The sequence below is a fragment of the Erinaceus europaeus genome, chromosome 2 (genome assembly GCF_950295315.1).
Source record: "Erinaceus europaeus chromosome 2, mEriEur2.1, whole genome shotgun sequence".
Taxonomy (NCBI): Eukaryota; Metazoa; Chordata; class Mammalia; order Eulipotyphla; family Erinaceidae; genus Erinaceus; species Erinaceus europaeus.
The window spans coordinates 87,244,085-87,268,403 of record NC_080163.1 but is presented as its reverse complement, the minus strand read 5'-3'; positions in this window follow the sequence as shown (position 1 = coordinate 87,268,403).

The window sequence follows — 24,319 nt, the reverse complement described above, 5'->3', positions numbered from 1 at the left end:
TTATCACACACTTCATCGCACACCTCAGACCCCAGACAAGAGAAATTCCAAACTATATGGCCTTTTGATATTCATCTTCTTTCTGTCTCACCCTACGGGTTGAACCCCTATGCTTCTCTCAAATACCTTTGGATAATTAAGTTGCTTGTGTCATGGAAAATAACTGTTTTGTATCTCATCAATTCCTGTCATACCAGCCCCCTACCTTGGGGGCATGCTGACTGTTAAGAAACCTGTAATTTCTGTCATATTTCAACAATAATTACCTCCATTGCTTTTCTATTTAACTCATGTCAATTTTGCTAATAAACGGACTCTAGGATTCTGGGACTCAAGGACTCAGATTCTAGATTCATGCTAAGAGTCCCCTGGTGTCTTTTACTTTGTGTCACCCCTGTCTTGAGCGAGAAAGAACCAGCCCGTTACCTTTCCCCTGGAGGCCACCCTGCCGGAGAAGGAGAGAGACACCCCGAAACTTCCCTCCGACATACTGGTGGAAATGTTGGTGCTTGGTGATGTGGTGCCTTTACCTCTCTTTCTCTATGTGTCTTGTTTCTCTTTTAAAATGTCAGCCCAGAGCAATGAAACCATATATATTAACAAAGATTAAAATACAGTAAGGAAATACATTATGTTAACACATAAATTGCTAAAATGGGATATTATGATTGTTTTTCTTTTCCTATACAATAAAATCATCTCTTTGTTACTTAATGTAATATTATTAGTGCTGCTCAAAGCACTGCCCTAATTGCGTAGATCTTCTCTGAAAACATGCAATATATTCTGTCAATTTTCTCTTCCTGAAATTCCTGCACTTTCTGCTCACCTCAATTCTTCTTTGTAAACCATGAGTTAGACTACATAGTGTTCATCTGAATACGAACTACCCCAGCATAGAATCGGAATAAGATTCAAAACTAGAGGGGGCACAGCATGAGGAGCAGAGGCTTCTTTGTTCCCACATCTTTTCTTTTCTTTTTTTAAATTATTTATTTATTGTATAGAGACAGCCAGAAACCAAGAGAAAAGGGAGAAATAGAGGAGAGAGAGAGACACCTGCAGCACTACTACACCACTCATGAAGCTTTCCCCCTACAGGTGAAGACCAAAAACTCAAACCTGGGTCCTTGTGCATTGTAACATGTGCGCTGAACCAGGTGTGCCACACACCCCACACACACACATATTTTCTATACTGTTAAAAATTTTAAGAGAGAGAGGAATAGACGGCAGCACTAAAGTTTCCTTCAATACAGTGCAAGGACAGGGAGGGTGGGGTGCTCGAACCTAGGTCACACACATAGCTTACAGCACACTTAGTGAGTTATTCTATCATTGTTAAAATTTTTAATCTTAAATTTTCCAAGAAAATTAAGCTTATTTTTTTGTTGTTATCATCAAGGCTTCACTGCTCTAGGCTGACTTTTTCAAATAGAACGAGACAGAGAGGGGGCCAGGTGGTGGAGCACTTAGTTAAGTGCACACATTACAGTACACAAGGACCCAGGTTCAAGACTCTGGTTTTTTTCCCTCCCTTGCATGGGGAAAAACTTCATGAGTGGTGAAGCAGTACTGCAGTTGTCTCTTTCCTCTCTGCCTCCCTCTCTCTTTTCAGTTTCAGTCTCTATCCAATAATAAATAAATAAAAATATTGAGAGAGAAGAAGAGCGAGAGAAAGTGAGAAAGAGAGGGAGGGAGGGAGGGAAAAATACACTAGAGCTCCAAAGCTTCCTCCAATGTATGAGGAGCAGGCTTGAAACTCGAGTCAAGCACATAGCACTGTATATGCCAAGTGATGCCTTGATTATCTCTCTCTTTCAGAAACAAGCGAATCTTTACAAATTGCAGGCTAATCACAACAAAAAATGGAGTAATACATCAGTTAAATAAATATGTACAAAGTTTCAGGTATAATGCCTCAGTGTTAATATATATGTATATATGGTATATGAATACTGCATTTCTTACTATGGAACTGTGAGATCTCATGCATGTTAGATTTAATGATTTGAGATGACTTTTTTAATACAGAGAGAGAGAGAAGGGGTTGGGTGGTGGTGCATCTGGTTGATTGCACATGTTACAATGCTTAAGGATCTGGGTTCAAGACCCCAGTCCCCACCTTCAGGAGAAAGCTTTGCAAGTGGTGAAGTAGTGCTGTAGGTGTCTGTCTCTCTTCCTTTCTATCTCTCCACTCTCTGTTTCTGACTATATCAAATAAAGATAATAAAAAAATAAAGCAGAGGGGGATCAGGCGGTAGCACAGCGGGTTAATCATACATGCTGGCAAAGTGCAAGGACCTGCGTAAAGATCCCAGTTCAAGCTACCTGCTACCCACCCGTGGGGGGGGGGGTGTCTCTTCATGGACTGAGAAGCTGGTTTCCAGGTGTCTATCTTTCTCTCTCCTTCTCTGTCTTCCCCTCCTCTCTCAATTTCTCTCTGTCCTATCCAACAACAGTGAGATAAATAATAACAATAATAATAACAAGGGTGACAACAAAATGGGAAAAAAAATAAAACAGAGAGAAAAACATCACTGAAGCAAAATTGACTCCATTATTATAGTACCTCCCATGTGGTTCCAGGACTTGAGTTTGAGTCATCCATATGAAAATCCAGGTACCCTAGCTGATAAACAACCTCTATCTCTCTGGTCTAAAGTGTGTGAGTGATAGTGGACCTGGTTGAGCACACACATAGCCATGAATAAGGACATGGGTTCAAGGGTCCCCACCTGCAAGGGAGAAACTTCATGAATGGTGAAGCAGGTGTTTCTCCCTTCTCCCCTTCTCTCAATTTGTCTATGAACTGTCAAATTAAAAAAAAAAACTTTTAAAAAAATTGTTAAATTAAAAACAGGAAACTGGTGAGCCAGCCAAATAGCTCACTTAGGTAGTGTGCTGCTTTGCCATTCATAAAACCCAGGTTTAACCTGGGAAGGTTCAGTACCCTTTCTCTATGACTCTTCTATTGGGGAAAGAAAATAAATAATTATCCTGGAGTGATGAAGCCCTGGAGGCACATACAATAATAACAAAACAATAGTAAAAATACGAAATTTCTTGAATGGTTTATAGTACTTTGCTATTGATACACTCTCTTGGGCATAGTATGGCTATAAATCTATAGAAATCAAGCAAGACATAAAAAATGTCTAATGAAATGACTAACACTTCTTCCTAGGCTATAATTAAAGTCACCAAACTTATGTAAAATTTTCTTTTTTTTCTCTTGAAATTATTTTATTAGTGATTTAATAATGGATTACAAGATTATAAAATAATAGGATTATTCCACAACACATAACCCGCAGAAGTTCTGTGCTCCGATTTAGATAGGACTTTCTAGAAACAGAATTTTCTAGTAAAGAAATTAAGTTTCTTTTTCTTTTTTTAAAATTTTTACATAAACATCATTCCCACCACCAAAAGACTGTGTCCCATCCCAAACCCCCCACTACCACCCACCACCCCTGCCCCATCTACCCTCACCCTCAATCCAGGGATTTTGCTTTGGTGCACTACTCCAAATTCAGTCAAATCCTGTTTTGAGTTTCATTAAGAACAATGAACCAGGGAGTTGGGTGGTGGCGCAGCGGGTTAAGCACACGTGGCGTAAAGCACAAGGACTGGCACAAGGATCCTGGTTCAAACCCCTAGCTCCCCGACTGCAGGGGAGTCACTTCACAGGTAGTGAAGCAGATCTGCAGGTGTCTTTCTCTCCTTCTCTCAGAGTGTCTTCCCCTCCTCTCTCCATTTCTCTCTGTCCTATCCAACAACAACAACATCAATAACAACAGCAATAAAATAACAAGGGCAACAAAAGGGAATAAATAAATAAATAAATAAAAAATTTTTTTAAAGAACAATGAACCTACAACGACAACAATAAAAAAAACAAGGGCAACAAAAGGGAATAAATAAATAAAATAAATATTAAAAAAAATTTTTTTAAAGAACAATGAACCTACTGCCTCTGACCTATCCTGGAGGGAGCTAGAAGGAATTGTTTTAAGTGAGCTAAGTCAGAAAGATAAAGACAAGTATGGGATGATCACACTCATAAACAGAAGTTGAGAAAGAATAACAGGGAGGGAAACCCTTTTTTTTTTTGTTATTATAGGAGGAAAATAAGAGGTCATATTGATAAAGAATCTTAGAGACAGAGAAAATGAGTTGATGAGATTTCGAAAAACCCTGTGAAGAATTTTTGATGGTCACTTACTTACTTTAAAATTATAGTCAAAGGTGAAGGGTTATTCAGATGACTTCTGGGCTGTGCATCAAAGTAATGGACATGGTATAATTTATCTTCTAAAAATCTTAATTATAATGAATGATTATTTCACTATTTAATAACCAAGTAACATTGGGAAAGTCAAATGTACATTCAGAAATAACTTTCTCAACTCACCACCCACACTATAAAAATCAAAATCTAAATTCTTGAAATTTTTAGTGCTCTAACATTAATATAATCTTATGATATAACAGAGCTCTTAGCAAAATATTATAAAATTCTCTCATCTCTCAAACTGTGGTAATTTCATATATTTCTTTATCTCATAGAAGGGTGATATCTCTTGTTTTAATACATTTTTGTAAGTTACTTTGCTTAATAGTTCAAATTATAGAAGGTAATAAAAGCTCTCAGTATCTGAGAATTTTTCTACAAAGTTCCAGTTTAATTTGTAAACTCATCTCTAGTAATGACAATTTTTATTTCTATTTGGAAACCTCCAGTGCATACAGTTGTTGATATTTTTTTCAGACTCATCAATTTCAGTCACTTCTATGCTAGAAACACCTCAGAGAAACATAACAATTTAAAAATCAATTTTAGAACATGAGTGAAGCACTGTTCAAAACTTGAGGTGATGAAAAAGTAAAATGAAATTCAGTAGTATTTAAGAGGAATATTCAAATGTGATCAGTACATTTTTCTCTAAACTATTAAAATGATTTAAGAACAAAAACATCCTTGTAAATATGAAAGAAACTTAAATAAGAGACCCATATTGTTTTACCACCAAAAATATTTTAAAATTACTAAATAAATGAAAACAGCTCAATAAGAATATTTTATATACTCATTTGATGCCTATTGAAGAATTTCGAAAAAGTCAAAGACACTTGATTCAATTGCAGAGATATACAAAGAATTTGCTAGCACAGAAATCATCTATCTTCATGGTTAGGAAATAAATTAGTAGTAAATTTAATAACAGTTTATTAGTGATTTATTACGAATAAAATTAGTGCTCCAGGGATAGGAAAATAGCTCATCCAGAAAGATATGTACCTCACCATGTGAGCACCCCAGGTTCAGACTCAGATCTTACAGATTGGTTTGGGAGTGGAATCTATATGAATATATAATGAAAAGCTTGGTTTGGGAGTAAGAAAAATCACCCACATATGATTATCCCTAACACCATGAAATATTAATTCTGATCCTAAAGAAAATGAATGTTATGTCTGCATGTATGTGCCTTTATATTCATAATATAGCCTATAAGTTAATTTATATCAGAAATACTTTTTATATCCAATAATACATCCATTTGTGTGTTTATTCATCAAACATTGAGTAATTTATGTTGGTACTCAAATTTGTGTGTAGAAATGAGGATTTCCGGAATTGGAAAGAGGGAGTATGAAGTGACTGCTCCACTCTGCAGTCTACTCTGGCTCCTGTAAGCCATATCTTCCTCATTTTACCACACCAATAGAACTGCTGGAGGCTTGTCCCTTTCAACTTAACTCTTTCTATGCCTGTGTAATTCATAAGCTGGCTTTTTTTTTTTTCCTTTTTGTAGAATTTTATTAGTTTTAATTGAGTTTTCCAGAAATGATTATATCCTTTCTTTAAATCTTTGCTGAGAAAGCAATTGGATATAAACTTGCATTCTCTGGAAGGGAAGCAACTAGCTCTAAATGTCAGCCTGCCTATTTAACTAATTGAATTTGCACGTTCCTCATAGAAACTGTGTTATAAAGGAAGCGATCTCAATAGTTTTAAAATAGGTTAACTTGTCCAATCCCAAAAAATCGAGATACTAAATCCACCTTTGATAATTAACCAAGGATACAAAAAGGCAGCCCATTTCCTCTGCAGCACATACTTATTGTTTACAGTAGCTTGGTTCTTTTGAGTCTGGGCTTGCTTTTATCTATTCACTTCAAAGCCATATTCAGCTGCAGATCAGAAACACAATGCAATGGCCTGGTGTCTGCTTACTAGAGCTGAAATTCTTTGTTTCAGAATTGTCTTAACAGCTAGTCTTATGGGTCTAGATTTACCACCTCGACCTACTTCATTCATCTATTTTCATGAAAACAGAGACTTCTGATGCTGATTCACATGAAAAGTATCCATGAGTGCTCAGATAAAAGTAATTATTATTCTGATAAATTCTTCCATTCACGTTAGCAGAGGAAATAAAATACTTAATATCTCTATAAGTAATTCTGCGAAACACAGAAGTTTCATCTTAAAAACATGTTTTAAAGTGCCACTTTAATCTCTGATAAAAACAAATTATCCTTCAGAACAATTTCCTAACGTCTCTGTCTTCTTCAGGAGTAGCCATTATAATTCATACCTGATACTGATAATAAACTCAGATTAAAAAGAAGAAGTGGAACTGAGTGCATTTTATTTGGCGTATCTCCATTCTTTCTTCTTCTCATTAATTCAAGGATAATAAAGTAAGGATAATTTTAAGGAAAGATATTTAAGTGCTGAAAGCCATTAGTGAAATATGGGTAACCTAGTAGTATTTACATTCTAAAACAAAGCACTGGCAAAGATGAAAACTCATGTTATTATAAGTCAATATGTCTTTTTTTCTTTAACATTTTTTCCTTTATGGGGGATCAATGTTTTATGGTCACCAGTAAATACAATAGTTTGTACATGCCAACCATTTCTCAGTTTTCCACATAACAAACAAACTCCACTTGTCAACATATCTTTATTACACAAAAGAACTCCTTTTATGGTTTTCTGTGAGTGAATTCCATAATTTGAAAGCACTGAATAGCAAATAAGTTGCAAATATTACAAAAAAACTAATTTCTTTGTGTTGGTGGTGTTGAGGGAGAATTCAGGATTTAGAGGATCCTGGAGAATACATTTCGTTTTCACTAAGTGAAACACAAGTGGAACTGAAACACACACTGACATATTTTGTTTTCACAAAGTTTGCACAGGTGGAACAGAGATACACTTAATGAAGGGTTTCCCCTTTTCCCTTTTTGCACTGTATGAAGGGGGAGGAGTTTACTCCATTGGGCCAGTGAAAAGTGAGCCCCATGAGATGGAAATAGGGCTATAAAGGGGCAGATCTTGGACAAAGATAGGTCTTGGGCTTAGTCATTGACCTGAGCTTTTTAGCCTGGGTTTTTTGGGCCCAAGGACCCTCAGGAAATTTATCACCCCTAGTATTTTCTCTTAACTTTACTTTGCACATCTAATAAAGAATTTAGAAACCATACACCTGAATGCATGTCCTTTGAAATTCTTTTCACAGGAGCAGTAACGAACCAAAAAGGGAATCATCTTGACCCCGCCTTTCCCTCTAACAGTAACAAATTAAATGTGAATATAAGTATAGTAAATCATAAATCAGTATGGACACAGCCTAGCTAATAGCTATGTTTCAGTCAGAAGTCATAACTTTAAAATAATTTTGTGGGGCTGGGTGGTGGCACACCTGATTAAACATACATGTTATAGTGCAGAAGGACCTGGTTTTGAGCCCCAGGACCCCATCTGCAGGGGGAAAGCTTTGCAAGTGGTGAAGTTGTGCTGCAGGTGTCTCTCTCCCTCGCTATCACCCCCCCTCAATCTCTGGCTGTCTATCTAATAAATAAAGCTAATAGTAATAATAATAATTTTATGTAAGTTCAATTTTTTTGTTGGCTCGTAGTAGGAAAGTGAAAATATCTATTGTTTTAAAATGCAGAACTTTATCCCTATTAGTTTTTTTTTCTTTTTTAAAATTTTTATTTATTTAATATTTTTTTTGCCTCCAGGGTTATTGCTGGGGCTTGGTGCCTATACCACGAATCCACTGCTCCTGGAGGCTATTTTTCCCCTTTTGTTGCCCATGTGTTTTTTTTATTATTATTGTTGTGGTTATTATTATTGTTGTTATTGCTATTGTTGTTGGATAGGACAGAGAGAAATTTAGAGGGGAGGGAAAGATAGACACCTACAGACCTGCTTCATCGCTTGTGAAGCGACTCCCCTGCAGGTGGGGAGCCGGGGGCTTGAACTGGGATCCTTGTGCCTGTGCCTGTGCTGGTTCTTGAGCTTCGTGCCATGTGCGCTTAACCTGCTGCAATACAACCCAATCCCCTATCCCTATTCTTAAACTCTCACATTAGAACCTCAGAATGTAAATTAATCTTTGATGTAAGTAATAGAGCTCATCATTACATTAAAACTAAAGCTCAGCACATGAACTGATGTTGAAATTATAGGAGAAGCATTTATTTAATTCAATAATATTTTATTTATTGATGTCAATATCAAATGTTATATCAAGCTTTAAGCTTATTATCTGTACATGATAAAACAGTAGTATAAAATGACTCATTTCTTTAAAATGTATCAAGATTTTTACAAAAGAAGAAGGGAATGAATAATTTCAAAAAGATATAAGATGAATAGAAAAAGTTTTAAACTCTTATTTTTCTTTTTTTTTTTACTGTGTATGAGAGGGAGAAAGACCATGACACCATACTTCAATGTGTTATGTGTTGCTGAGAATGGAGTGCAAAGCCTCATGCTACCATCTTCCCAGACAATATTTTTAGTCCACCCCTTATTTAGCTATTAAGCTCAAAAACAACTAAGACATAGACTTTCTAGCATCTTTCCACCTCCTCTATATCATCTGATCTATTTCTACGTTATGTTTTCTGGTTATTAAACATTTTGTCTTGTAGTGAGTAACATCTTACTACCTGTCAGCCACCAAGTTCCAGTTGCTACTATGATTCTATCCTGACTTCACAGTACTTCCTGGAACTTCAGCTATCCAGAGCCAACCTGTTACTATCTTTCCTTAGTGTGCTAGGGCTCTGGGGTCTCCCTCTTCCTCTCCCTCTCCCTCTCCCTCTCCCTCTCCCTCTCCCTCTCCCTCTCCCTCTCCCTCTCCCTCTCCCCCCTCCCCCCTCCCTCTCCCCTCTCCCTCCCCCTCCCCCTCCCTCTCCTTCTCCCTCTCTCCCCCCTCCCTCTCCCCTCTCCCTCTCCCTCTCCCCTCTCCCTCTCCCCACCCCTCCCCCTCCCTCTCCCTCTCCCTCTCCCCCCTCCCCCCTCCCTCTCCCCTCTCCCTCCCCCTCCCCCTCCCTCTCCTTCTCCCTCTCTCTCCCCTCCCTCTCCCCTCTCCCTCTCCCTCACCCCTCTCCCTCTCCCCACCCCTCCCCCTCCCCCTCCCCCTCCCTCTCCTTCTCCCTCTCTCTCCCCTCCCTCTCCCCTCTCCCTCTCCCTCACCCCTCTCCCTCTCCCCACCCCTCCCCCTCCCCCTCCCTCTCCCTCTCCCTCTCTCTCTCATCTTAACGTGAATATTCTCAATTTCTGAATAAAATGTAAGATTCCTGAAAATCATGCTCCCTGCTCAATTCTTTGCTGACATAATGTGTGACAAACTTTTTAAATGTTAGGGAAACAAGCAAGCGTCGACCACCCTCTCCCCATTACAGAGACCACTAGGTGAATTTTTTCACATCTCTTGCTTTCCTGAGGTTTTGCCAACTATGCTGGGGCCTGATTTATTGAAATTAAGATGGCAGAAATGTGGCAATTACTTATAATCTTCTCCATAGTTTTATAGACAGGAAGAGAGTTCCAGGGTGCTGAGGGTTGGCGCACTTATTTAATTGCACATATCACCAAGCACTCAGGGATCCAGGTTCGAGACCTGCTCCCCACCTGCAAGAAGGATGCTTCACAAGCAGTGAAGCACTCTGCAGGTGTCTTTCTCTCTTCCTATCTTACCTTCCCTCTCAGTTTTTCTCTGTCATGTCAAATTAAAAAAAAAAAAAAAAGAAAGCACCAAATATTGCACAATGTGCTAATTTTATGCATGTATCTTGAAAAATCTACAGTAGATTGCCTAAGGAATTTAGGGTACTATTAGCAACAAGCTATGAGTTAAGTCTTTCAGTCCTCCAAAGCTAACTTTTCAGATGTAAACAGATGAGAGAAAGCACAAACATCTTTAAAAATGAAGCACACAAAAATTCATATATATATATATATTTATGTATTTTTAACTTAGATTTTAAACGTATGAATCTTCATGGAGAGAGTAATTGTTGCTTCTTACTCTAGAACACAGTTTTTCATAGGTGGCTTTTAAGTGGGCAAGTTAATAACTCCCTTAATTCATTAAAAACTATCTTTAAAAAACTGCAAAGTTTTACAATTCATTTCTTCTGATATTCTTTAGCATGTTTCTTTGCACCTACATCACTGAGTTCTCATCAGGTGGTAAATGAAGTCAGGTCTAAAGTTCATTAGAGCCTTGAGGAGATTTGAGAACATTTAGGGCATGAAAAGAAAGAACTGTTTCTTTCCACACTAATACAATGTCCAAAGGAGGCTTGTTAAATTTAATTGGGTCAAATTGAACTGAGTTGAATAAAATTGAATTCAATCTATTTTTTAAATATTTTATTTATTTATTAATGAGATAGGAGGAGGAGAGAGAAAGAACCAGACATCACTCTGGTACATCTGCTGCTGGGGATCAAGTATCTGCTGTCAGGGAACCTCATGCTTGAGGGTCCAATGCCTTAACCACTGCACCACCCATAGGACCACTTGAATTCAATCTAAATGAATCGACTACAGGTCCTACAATTTATTTTCAGAGGAAAATTAATTTTCTGAAGGAGCCCTTGAAACCTATTCTTTAATAAGTCCTAAGGATATCTACTTTATTATTTCTTATAAAGTATCTTTGAAGAGGGTTAAACCGGGAACAGCTGTTGGCTATGATAACATCACCCCAGAACTCATTCTTAACCTGGGTCCCACGGCAAAGAAGTGGCTCGCTTCATTCCTGTCCCACATCTTGGAATCTGAGTCTATGCCCAAAGTTTGGCGTCGTGCGAAGATAATAGCGGTTTTGAAACCAAAGAAAGACCCAACACTGGCCGCCAGCTATAGACCAATTTCTCTCCTCTCCGTGTGTTACAAACTCCTTGAGAGGCTGCTTATATTATATCTGTCACATATTTCTCATCTTACAGAGAAATTCCTATCACCCGCCCAGGCTGGTTTCCGCCCAGGAAGATCTACCTGCGAACAAGCTCTGGCCCTCTCAACTTACATTGAAAATGGATTCCAGAAGAATTTAAAGACGGGTGCTGTCTTTGTTGATCTCACAGCAGCCTATGACACGGTCTGGCACCGTGGTCTCCTGGTCAAGATCTCAAGATGCCTGCCTCCATGGGTGGCCAACACTATATCGTTTCTTCTCCAAAACAGAAGATTCCGGGTGCATCTGGGTGACAAGTCTAGCAGATGGAGACTTGTCTCAAGTGGCCTCCCCCAGGGCTCTGTTCTGGCTCCTACGCTATTTAATATTTACATCAATGACCTTCCAGAAACTTCTTCAAGGAAGTTCATCTATGCCGATGACATCTGCTGTGCAACTCAGGCATCCAAGTTCGACATCCTCGAGGAAACACTCACGAAAGACATGTCTCTGATATCTGATTACTGTAAAAAATGGCGACTAAGTCCTAGCACTGCAAAAACGGTATCATCTGTTTTCCATCTACACCATGCCTCGGCCTCACGTGAGCTTAATGTGCAGCTTGGCGATACGAGAATCCAGCATGAAGCCCAGCCAGTCTATCTTGGCGTTACTCTCGATCGCACTCTGTCATTTCACAAACATCTCATAAAAACTGCAGCAAAGGTGGGTGCGAGGAATAACATCATTGCAAGACTGGCCAGCTCCTCATGGGGCGCGAGCGCTTCCACACTACGATCATCCTCTCTGGTATTATGCTATTCCACTGCAGAATACTGTGCCCCAGTATGGTTCCGTAGCCCCCATGCCCACTTGGTCGATTCCAAATTATATTCCTCCATGAGGATAATTTCTGGAACCATCCATTCCACCCCGGTTCCATGGCTGCCAGTTCTTAGCAACATCGCCCCGCCAGATATTCGTCAGGATGCGGCATCATCTAAGTTCATTTCCCACGTCTACGCTCGACCAGACCTGCCAATATATGCGGATATCTTCGCCCACCCTGTTCAACGCTTGACGTCTCATCACCCAATCTGGTCCCCTACGCCTACACTGAACTTCTCTGTTCCAGTCTCTTGGAAACAGAGCTGGCAGTCAGCTGAGGTAAAGAACAAACACCTCATCACAGACCCCTGCAAGCATCAACCCGGCTTTGACCTAGCACATTATAATTGGACTCTCCTCAATGGCCATGGCCAGTGCGCCGCTATGTTCCATCGCTGGGGAGCCAGAGACGACCCGAACTGCCCCTGCGGCTACAGACAGACTATGACCCACATAGTCAACGACTGCCACCTCTCCAGATTCAAAGGAGGTCTCGAAACTTTACATCAGGCTCAACCTGATGCTGTTGACTGGCTACAGAAGAAGGGCAAACGCTAGAAGAAGAACTTTATAATTTCTCTCTGGAAACAAGTAAATGTTTAAAAACCTTATCTAGAAGTGGCTTCTTCTATTACTGTGACATATCCCCTCAATAGGAAGGACTTTGGGACTTGATTAGCTGAACTGTGAGAACATAATCAGCATACGGCTTACATCAGGCTTATGGATTTACCTAAAACATGTTATTTAATTAATAAATTAAATATTATGGTGGTCTGAAGTCTGCCCCCCTCCTCCTCTGTTCCTGTACTCTGCTTTCCTGGCTCCCTGTTTTCCTACATGCTCCAGGCCCTACCATAACCTCTCCTCCTGGGACATGTGCACATGAAGCTGAACGCTGGTAATTAATTTATTTCATGGGCCTGGCCTATTCTTAATTCTGCAGATTATTGCCTTTCTTTCTGTACCTAAAAAGTACCATTCCGTACTGCTGTGCTGTCATGTAATAAGCCTTCGGTTATTTTAAACTCGTGCTGAGTCACCACCACCCCCCAAGAAGTCCTTTATTTTTTTAACTACTATATCTTAATTATGCAATTTTAGTCATTATTCATTTTCAGTATTTTTAGTTAAAACCACAAATAAAGTGTGTCTTGCTCAAGGACTAGATAGTGGTGCAGCTGGTTAAGTGTATCTATTACCATTCACAAGGACCTGTGTTCAAGTCTTTGGTCTCTACCTGTAGGGGGGAAACTTCACAAGTGGTGAAGCAGTGCTGCAGGTGTCTTTCTTCCTCATTTCCCTCTCGATCACACCCTCCCTTTCAATTTACTTCTGTTCTATCAAGTCAGCCAGGTGTCCAACAACAGATGAGTGGCTGAGTAAGTTGTGGTATATATGCACAATGGAATACTACTCAGCTTTTAAAAATAGTGAATTCACCTTTTCCACCTCTTCTTGGATGGACCTTGAAGGAATCATGTTAAGTGAGATAAGTCAGAAAGAGAAGGATGAATATAAGATGATCCTATTCAAAGAAGTTGAAACATAGGAACAGAAAGGAAGACACAAAGCAGAACTTGGACTGGAGTTGGTGTATTACACCAAAGTAAAAGGCTCTGGGGCTAAGGAGAGGGTTCAGGTCCTGGAACATGATGACAGAGAAAGACCTAGAAGGGTTGAATTAATTGTTATGGAGAAAACTGAGAAATGTTACATATGTACAAAGTATTGTATTTTACTTTTGACTGTAAACCATTAATCCCCTCCAAAATAAAAATAAAGTTTTAAAAAATGCCTTGCCATTTTCACTGTTATCAGATTGTTTTTCAACAATACTCTCAGTAAAAAGATTTATTTTATTATTTATTAATGGGGAAATAGATCATCACTCTAGCACACACAATGCTGGAGATTGGACTCAGAGTCCAAGACTGCTTGAAAGTCAAACCTTTTATCCACTATGTCAGCTGGCCCACCTCCACCCCAAGACAGATATAACTACACTACCAATAAATAAGCACTATGTATCTATGAATAACAATGAAATCACCTTCTATGACCCATCTTGGATGGAGCTAGAAGGAATTATGTTAAGTGAGCTAAGTCAGAAAGACAAAGATGAGTATGGGATGATACCACTCATAAACAGAAATTGAGAAAGAAAAGCAGAAAGGTAAACTCAAAGCAGGTTTTGACTGAATTTGGAGTAGGACAACAAAGTAAAAATCTCGGGGTTGAGGGCAAGGGCTGAAATTCAGCTTCCCTGAGGGGCGAGGGTGGGAGGATGGGATGGGACACAGTCTTTTGGTGGTGGGAATGTTTATGTATGCTCCTATTAATTTGTAGTCATATAAATAATTATTTAATTAATATGAGAGGAGAAAATTGATTGAATGTTTCAAACTTTTTAGTGCACAGACCGTAGGCTGAGTCTTTGATATGTTGACTCTCTTAAAAGCTTAGACCAGGGAAAACAGAAGCAACCAGAGGCACAGCTATATACAAATAATGTCAAAAAACACAAATTATGGTGAAGTTGTCTATGATATAGCAAATGCTAAAAAAAAACGATTTTTCAAAGTTAACCCAATTGCCAAATAATGTGATTATAGCAATAACTATCTATTGCCTTCTTAAACCCTAAGACAGCAGGAACCTCCCCCTTCCTCTATAGAACTTATATTTCCCCAGTCCTGGAACCTCTAGAGTGGGGCTCACTTTCCTGCATGCCTCTCTCAGTTCATACCAACTGACATCACATCTGCTGATCCCAACCTAATCACCACAACAAGTACCACCATGGTCTGATTTACTTCAGATTGTGTCCAGAAACGTCAGGCATGGAATGTCAACCCTTCACCCTCACTACTTGGGTGAGACTTTTCCTTTCATAGGATTCTCTAATTCCATTCCAGGTAGTTCACTTCCTAACAAAGTCCCAAAACCTATATATAAACCAGGTCCCATGAGATAGAGCATAGGTTCACATGTATCCATAAATTAAGGCAAAATATATACCTGAAAGCAAAAATACACAATAGTCTGTAGTGACTCAGTACCAAGTTCATAATGAAATAGTGTCTGTTTAGACTTAGATACATTCCTCAACTACTTCCTATTACAGTTCTCTCACTCACTCCAAAGCTAACCTTAGCAAAGCAAGGACTGCAAAAGCTGATTAAGGGCAAGAGACTGGCATACTTTAACTATGACTCCTCAGTCACTATCAGGCCACCCCATCAGCTTGGGCCCTAATTCGGGAGTCATGAGATTCCCAAACAGACATGATGGGCCTAGACCTCGAATAGATCCCTCTCTCCATTGTTACCAGTCAACTCTATCAGGAACAACACAATTGACCTCTTTGTGGGCCCCCATAGGACCTTGCCCTCAACTTGAGTCAACAGTGGTAGAGAATGTTCCCCATCCTCTGAAAGGAGGCTAGATAACATACTCTATCTACCACCTGAGGAAGATGGGTCCTGAAATTGGGGCAGCTTGGAATGTTCTTACTCATGACCACAGAATGTGAGCTCAGATCTGCAGGAATGCAGAGGTCACATAGTCTCTTAGCTGAATATGGGCCCCAGATCACATCAAATTGATGAGGTTTACAGTCAACAATATTTATATACCTTTCCCATATTTGGGAGCTACTCTCTTCCCTGATCCAGTTTTCTGGTTCTTTTTCCAGCCATGGCATCATCTGTCCAGACAATAACTTGGATCTACCTGCATATCAGATGTCAGGCTCAGGGGAAACAAACAAACAAAAAAAACTAGTATAGCCACAAGCCCTTTGAAATAGAACTAAAATAAGCCTACTAGCTATCTACAAAACGGAGACCCCTCAACTCTTTTTTTTTTTATTGTTGTAGTTATTATTGTACTCTTTTTTTAAATTGTTGTAGTTATTACTGTTGTTGTTATTGATGTCATCGTTGTTGGATAGGACAGAGAGAAATGGAGAGAGGATGGGAGACAGAGACTGGGAGAGAAAGATAGACACCTGCAGATCTGCTTCACTCCTTGTGAAGAGACTCCCCTGTAGGTGGGGAGGTGGGGACTCAAACTGGGATCCTTACACCACTCGTTAGCTTTGAGCCAGCTGTGCTTAGCCCACTATGCTACTACCTGTCTCCCAACCCCTCAACTCTTCATCTACACTATTCCAGCCTTTAGGTTCATGATTAGTCAACAACATGTTTGGCTTTATATGTTAACTCTCTTTTCAGCCATCAGGTTCCAAATGCTACCATGATGCCAACCAGACTTCCCTATAGACAGACAACCCCATCAATGTGTCCTGGAGCTTCGCTTTCCCAGAGCCTCATCCTACTAGGGAAAGAGACACACAGGCTGGGAGTTTGGATCAACCTGTAAATGTCCATGTTCAGTGGGGAAGCAATTACAGAAGCCAGACCTTCTACCTTCTCTACCTCATAATGACCCTGGATCCTTGCTCCCAGAGGGTTAAAGAATAGGAAATCTATCACAAGAGGGATATGGAATTCTGATTCCATATCCAAATCTATCACGAGAGGCATATGGAATTCTGATGGTGGGACTTGTGTGGAGTTGTACCCCTCTTATCCTATGATTTTGTCAATGTTTCCTTTTTATAAATAATTTTAAAAAAGATTTAAATAACCATGTCTGTTTACTCTCCTCTACATCTCAGGAAAAGTGTAGTGCCTGATATATAACTGCTTAATAAATTGAATAAATGAATTAAGGAATGAAAATAATATAAAAATAAGCTAGCCACAATTATGACAATCATCGTGACACCTTAAGGAAAAGCAAGCATATAAAACGTTAACTTTTCTATGTAAGCTTAGCAACATTGCTCTGGAAGAAGTTGTTTGTATAGCCTCTGGCTGTAGCTTTACAGAAGTAGTTGATTCCTTTGAAGTGCTCTTACTCATTGCTGGTATTGGTATTTGCAATAGGAACATACAAATCGGAAAATTTGTCTGGGTGGTAGGGTAGCAACTGTGTGTATTGAGACAAATAAAATAAAGCTATGTTTATTTAACTTGGACAATGGACAAGTTTTATTTTTAAAAAATCTTAATATTTTATTTCCTCATCTATTGGAGGGGGGGAGAAACTGAGATGGAAGAGAAACATAGGAAGGCAGAGAGAAAGAAAACGTCTGCAGAACTGATTCACCACTTGTGAAGCTTCCCTCTTACAAGTGGGGGCCAGATGCTTGACCTGGATCCTTGTATATTCCCATGTGTGCTTAATGGAGTACACTAACACTTTCTCCCCTCTGTAAAGACTTTATTTATTTATTTGATAGAGAAAGAAATTGAAAGGGAGGGGAAAGAGAAATAAAGATGCCTGCAGTCCTGCTTTACTACTCACATAGTTTTCTCCTTAAGGTGACAACTGGGGGCGGGGGCATTGAATGCATGGTTAAGTGTACAATTTGCCAGGTGTGAAGTCCAGTGATAATACAGAGTATCCCCAGGGTTATGTGGTGAAACTTGCCGGGCTAGCTTCGGGGGTGGGAGACAGACGACCAGGGACTCATGGCTGAGCTGGACACAGTTCAATCTTATTGATGATCAAGAATACAGTGCAATCTATCTAATCTCGCTTCATTAGAAAATCCTGTCCTTTATATCTCCTGAGGCGGAAGTGTCAGGAAGAGGAAGTACATAGGATAGGGGGTGGGGAGAAGGAAAAAAGCACGTGAACCAGTGGGGATTAAATGGTGGAAAACAGGATGTGACTAGGAGAGGGGGAGGAGTGGAAAAAGAGCACAAACTAGTGGGGATTAAACCAGTGCAAGTCTCAAACAAAACAATGATTATGCAAATATACCACAGCGTTAAGCAATGCAGGGGAACCTGGAGTGACACGGATAGAAACAGAAGCAGAACTAGCTAAAGGAGAAACTGATGGGCAGGTAGACACATTCGCTTCACCTAACAGTCAGCAACTGTTCAGCTGTGTTGATGCATCTTCCATTACAAGCTAACCAGATTTAGGAATGACCCCAAACAACAACAGAGTACAAACAAGAACAGGACTCTAAAACTTCTGTTTCTTTTCAGTATTTTCTTTTCTTTCTTACTGTTCTTTGAATTAGAAAATTTGGATATAATCCAATATATCTTTTATATTGTATCTCTATAGTGCCCAAAAATCAAGATCACTACATGTGTATTTTCCGTCAAATATTTATAATCTCTGAGCTTTAGCTTCTTTTTTAATTTTATTAGTGACTTAATATTGATTTATAAAATTACATGTCAACAAAAATATAAATCCACTCCAGTCCCACTGCAAGCCACTGCAGTTCCACTAAGGTTGTAGCTATGGGCCAACCATCATCTCTACAACTACCTGTCTATATTTACACATAATTGCCCCCTTTTTCTTCCTGATCCAATCATCTCTTCCCCTCCAACCCACTGATGACAGCATTAATACCTCCATATATCCCTCTCCTTTTCCTTATCTTTCCTGTTGCTGAAGCTGCTAGAGAGCCCTCTTATAGTCTTCCTCCTATCACTTCTCCCCTGCTGGGAGAATGGATCAAGGTTGTTTAGGAGGCACAGAAGGTATGAGTTCTGTAATTGCTTCTCCACTGGATGTGAGCATTTGGCAGGTCTATCCATATGCCCAGCCTGTTTCTATCTTTCCCTAGTAGGCCAGATGAGCTTTAGTTTCTTTATGTGAAACTGAGCACTTGTTATGATCAGATATCCTGTATGAGGGTTTGTGGCTTCAGAGATGAATAAAGCAGGGGAATCTCTGCTTTCTGAAATTAATGTTCTAGATTGGTGTTTCTCAATCCCTTTTCCATTATCCTCCCTCTAAGAATAAATATGAAATTATCTTTGAATCTAATTTAAACCAGTGAGTTAAATTACTTTCAACTCAATTGTCTGGTGATCTTTGTGAAATATGACAGACTATCTGACAGACTATTTATAAGACATAATTTAGGGAGTCAGGAGACCTGCCTAAGGATCCCAGTTCGAGCCCCCAGCTCCCCACCTGCAGGGGAGTCCCATATGTTATGCCCAGAAGTTTGAGTCCCGATCTCATGCAAAGAAGACCAGAATCACATGCTTATAAAAAGCAAGAGTTTTATTATCAAGCTTAAGCTTGGGCCACCGACACCCTTACAAACAAAGGGAGAGTCTGCGACCCCGATCACTTCTCATCCCACCTTTTTATAGTTATCACAGGGTAGGGCACAGGTGGAAACATCCACGCAGAACAAGGAACCTGCCGTGAAGCAGGTCTTTAGGTGTCTATCTTTCTCTCCCCGTCTGTCTTCCCCTCCTCTCTCAATTTCTTTCTGTCCTATCCAACAATGATGACATCAATAACAACAACAATAATAACTATAACAATAAAACAAGGGCAACAAAAGGGAATAAATATATAAATATTTTTTTAAATAAGACATGATTTAAAACTGACTTAATTAAAAAGTCCATATATTGGACTGGGGAGACAGCATAATGGCTCTGCAAAAGACTTCCATACCTGAGGCTCTGAGTTCCCAGGTTCTGTCTCAAGCACTGTCATAAGCCAGAGCTGAACAGTGCTCTGAACAGTGCTCTAGTCTCTCTCTCTCTCTCTCTCTCTCTCTCTCTCTCTCATTAAAAATAGATAATTATGGGACTGGAATGTAGCTCACTCAGTTGAGTATATACATTATCATGTGCATTGGCTCAGGATAGAGCCCTCATGCCACAACTGAATGAGGAATGGGAGAGGTCAAGGGTAGAGGGAAGGTACTTAATGAGCAGTGAAGCAGGTCTATAGGTGTCTCTTTTTCTCTATACCTCTTAAAGTATTTGTTTATTGATTTTATTACCAGCTCTGGCTTATGGTGGTATAGGGGAGAGTTTGTTTGTATAACCTCCATGCCAGCTATCCCTTCCCTCTCCCTCTCTATTTCCCTCTCCCCTATCAATTTTCTCTGACCTACCAAATAAAACAGAAAGAAGAAAAGAAAGAAAGAGAAAAAAAAAAAAGGTCACTAGAAGCAGTAAATTTTTAGTGCCAGCACCAAGTCCCAGCAACAAACCTAGTGGCAAATAAATTAATTAATAAAACAACATGTCTATTTATTTTCATGACATTCAGTGTTTGATTCATATATTATCATATCATATCTGGCATCAACCAGTAGCAATTATAAAAGTATGTCATTTTCAAATTAACATGCTGCTAACATAGACAATAATGCCTTCACTTTTCAAACATCATTCAACAAATGATACCTAGTTTATAATTACAATAAATGATTTAAAAAAATTTTCTTAATCCATGAATTATTCCAGGTGCTAGGAGATAACTGAAGACTTAAAATGAATAGGTCTTGTAGTAACAGAAGTAAAGGTTTGGCAGGGAAAGAACCAAATAATTATACAAATGAAGGTATAATTACAATGTGTGACATGTGCATGAAAGAAAATTAATTGAGTTTTATTAGATCATAAAAAAAGAAACCTTGGACTGGAGAGGTAGCTCACTGGTTTGCTAAGTATGAGGTCCAAGTTTGAGCACTAGTACTGCCTGAAATACTAAATCATTAGGCAAAGTGCCAGTGCAATGGTCTCTATAGGTAGATAAATAATTGATTCTAGAGGCAGACAGTCAGGAGATCTACTTACAGTTTCATCACAGGTATACCATATGATTTTTCAGGCACTAAGATAAACAGGAGATAGAAAGCTTACCTAGAACCCGTGGCTACAGCATGGCTTTTGAGTGGCAATAAATTAATGATTGATGACCTAGGCAAGTGGACCTAGAAGTCAAGTATGTTGCCCTACCCTTAATAAGTATTCACTACACATTACTTTACCTGACAAACAAACTGAATTTGTGAATAGTCATAACTCATTAGGGGTAATCCATGGCAACAAAACGGTGACATAAAAGCCTCTATATTTATTTTCCACCAAATTAGCAACCTTTAGATGAGCTATATAGCTTGGTGTAGAGCAAAGTTCTTTTCATCTGATATAGGGCACTCTTTGATACTTCATTGGAACTAGGTCAAAAGCACCCAGTGACCAGCATGAATGAAGAGAGTGGGAAGAGAAACACATTCTTCTGTTTTAAGGACCTAATTCAGAGTGACAAATAACATTTCCACTTCAGTTCTCAGGGGTGAAGCTTAGATACAAGGTCACCACCATCGGTAAGGGAAGCTCAGAAGTGTCCATACAAGGACAATCGTGAGACCAGATATGAAATAATATTAAAGGAAAAATATGATAGGGGTCAGGGGGTGGCACACTGTGTCAAGCACACATAGTACAAAGTACAAGGACCTGAGCAAGGATCCCGGTTCGAGCCTGGCTCCCCACTGCAGGGAGGATCACTTCACAAGTGGTGAAGCAGGTCTGCAATTATCTTTCTCTCTCACTTCCTCTCTATCTTCCCTTCCCATCTCAATTTCTTTCTGTCCTATCAAAAAAAAATGGAAAAATGTCCTCCAGGAGCAGTGGATTAGTAGTGTAGGCACTGAGCCCCAGTGATAACCCTAGAGGAAAAAAAGAAGAGAAATTAAAATAAAAATATGGAACAAGTTCCTCATGTATAACCAGCTTTGTGTCCCTCAGAATCCTCCAAATCTTTTTTTAATTAGAACAATAACTGTTATTAAATATTTGCATTTTATTTAAGTGGGGTTGGATATAACATTTTTTAAAAAAATACATTTTGTTTCTTTTTATTGTACTACATAGAAACAGAAACTGAAAGAGGAAGGGGAAATAGAGAGGAAGAGAGACACCTGCAGATCTACTTCACTTCTTGTGAAGCATCCCAACTGTAGGTGGGGACCAGGGCCTTGAACTATGTACACTCAACTGGGTGAACCATTGTCTAGCCTCCAGAGATAACCATTTATTTCTATGTTTAATTCTAATCTCTCTATTTACCCATTGGGGCTAATAACTCGTATACTTCTTCCCTTCTCTGGAAGTGAGAGTTTTCCAACACTTTTCATTACTGACATAACTAACTTTGGAGCATAGGATTTAACTAATTGGACCCTTGACAATCTTCTACTGTTAGAGAGCCTGGTGTTTGGCAGAAACAGATACAGACAGCTTTCAGTGACTTAGGCTTTCACAACATTCTGAGGATATTTAATTTCAGTCCTTATTCCTTTCTTTAGAGGATGCATTGGTCTATAACATTATTTAAATTTCTGATATACAGTATTATAATTCAACATTCACATACACTACATTATGATCTCCACCAAAAATTTAGTTCCAACCCATCACTATACAACTACTCACCCCAAACCTCATTCACAGGTAACTATCCACCTTTCTTCTAAGATTATTTAACAATCCTACAACGTTAACAACTTCATTGCTGCTATGAAGAACAGAAACAAACAAACAAAAACACAACTTCCTGAAATTATCATGAGAGTACTATAGCAAGTGAAAAGATAGTATAGCAAGGTGCTTTTTTCTCAAGTCATTCTCTAGGGCACATTACCCAGTCTTGGAGTCAATTAACTCTCCCAGCAAGCCAGCAAGTCAGCACAGCATCAGCAAAGGCCACTGCTCCAATCATCTGAATGACTCTTTCTACCTCAAAGAAGTCAAGAGTTTCAGAAGAAAACCACTAGAAAATTGGACTTACTGGCATGCTAAGAAATTTAAAATGACTTTGCATAAAACCTGCTTAAAGGCAAAAATGTCCACTTATTAGTGTACTATGCAAGCAAGACTTTATTAAATTACTAAGTGTGAAATGAACACTTAATGAATCAGGGCTGGCAGGCTCATTTTTATACATAGATTAAAGTGATTTCTTAGGATACTTTTATGATCCTGTTATCTGGTTTCCATGAAATATTATCAGAATCGTGATGGTACACTTTCTTTTGGATTTCCCTAATATGGCACATAAAAATAAAGTCTTTCATGGGAATCAAAATGAAAGAATCCTTTTAGAGTTACAAAAATATTACCAAAACTTTGCCAAGATTAATATATGGTCAAAATTTTCATGAAAAGTGTAATTTCATGGGAATGACACCTTTTCAAATGTGTACCATAATATGACTCTTTAGTTGCCCTTTCTGATGTGCCCAACAAAGCAAGACGTACATGGTCTGTAGTTTCAGTCATCTCACCAGTTTCTGCCCTACTTAGAAGGATGAGGTTTTTCTTTCTCTAGTCTAACATTAAATACAGCAATAATGTGCACTTCTTAAGGTCTTAGTACTTACATACAGTTTATGTAGCATTTCCACATGACGGGTAAATGCTGGCCATTGTGAGCATTATTTGTTCTCATAACTTAATAATAAGGAAAGTAACGTTCAACTAACTGTAGTGTGTTAACCAAAAACATGTCATGCAAATAGTGTACTAAAAGTCAGGTCTCAATTCCAAGTTCAAATTATTTCTGTCTACTTAGCTACCTCTACTATATCCCACAACTGTAATGAAAACCAAATGAATATGGAACAAGCGTTGCATTTAGTGTGGGTGGAATAAGAGGCCTTCTCCAGTGTTAACACCTTAATTTTCAAAACCTGCACTAGCCACTTCAAATAAAAAAGAAAGCAAAGCTCTTGGAAAACAAGGTCACATCTCAACTTGGAGACTCTGGGTCTCCCCAAGAGGGTTTGAAGAGGAGGAGAAGATGACTGGTGCATTTATAGTAACTATGCTGCCTTTGAGAGATAGCATCGTGGTAACCAATACTGCAGCCTCATTAGTGCAAATTCTAATCTGGCTTTGTGTGAGATTTTCCACTCAGTCTTGGGTTATTGTCCTATGGCAGAGAGATCTGGCAAATGATATTTGAGTGACCTCATTCCTCTAAAACACAGACTTGTGCCAGAAGTTAAATTCTGCAAAATGGAAATGACTTGGAGGGGAAAGGGAGCTATGGATATGAAAACTGTACTGTTAAGTTCAAGAGATTGTAAAGTGGACAGCAACAACAAAAAGATTGTCTCAGGATTGAATTTGCCATTCCTTTTTAGGATCAATCAGTAGGTGTTACAAATCTAGGTACACTGGATTAAAAAAAAAAATGCCCCCAATGAAGGAGTGTTAGTTTTGGTGAGCTGTGAACCAAACTAGCTCTAATGATAGTTGAATTTCCCATAGAGCCAAACAGCAATATGTTAAAGATAATAGGACAGCATAAAAATATCAAGACTAGCATCATCTTTTACTTAAATA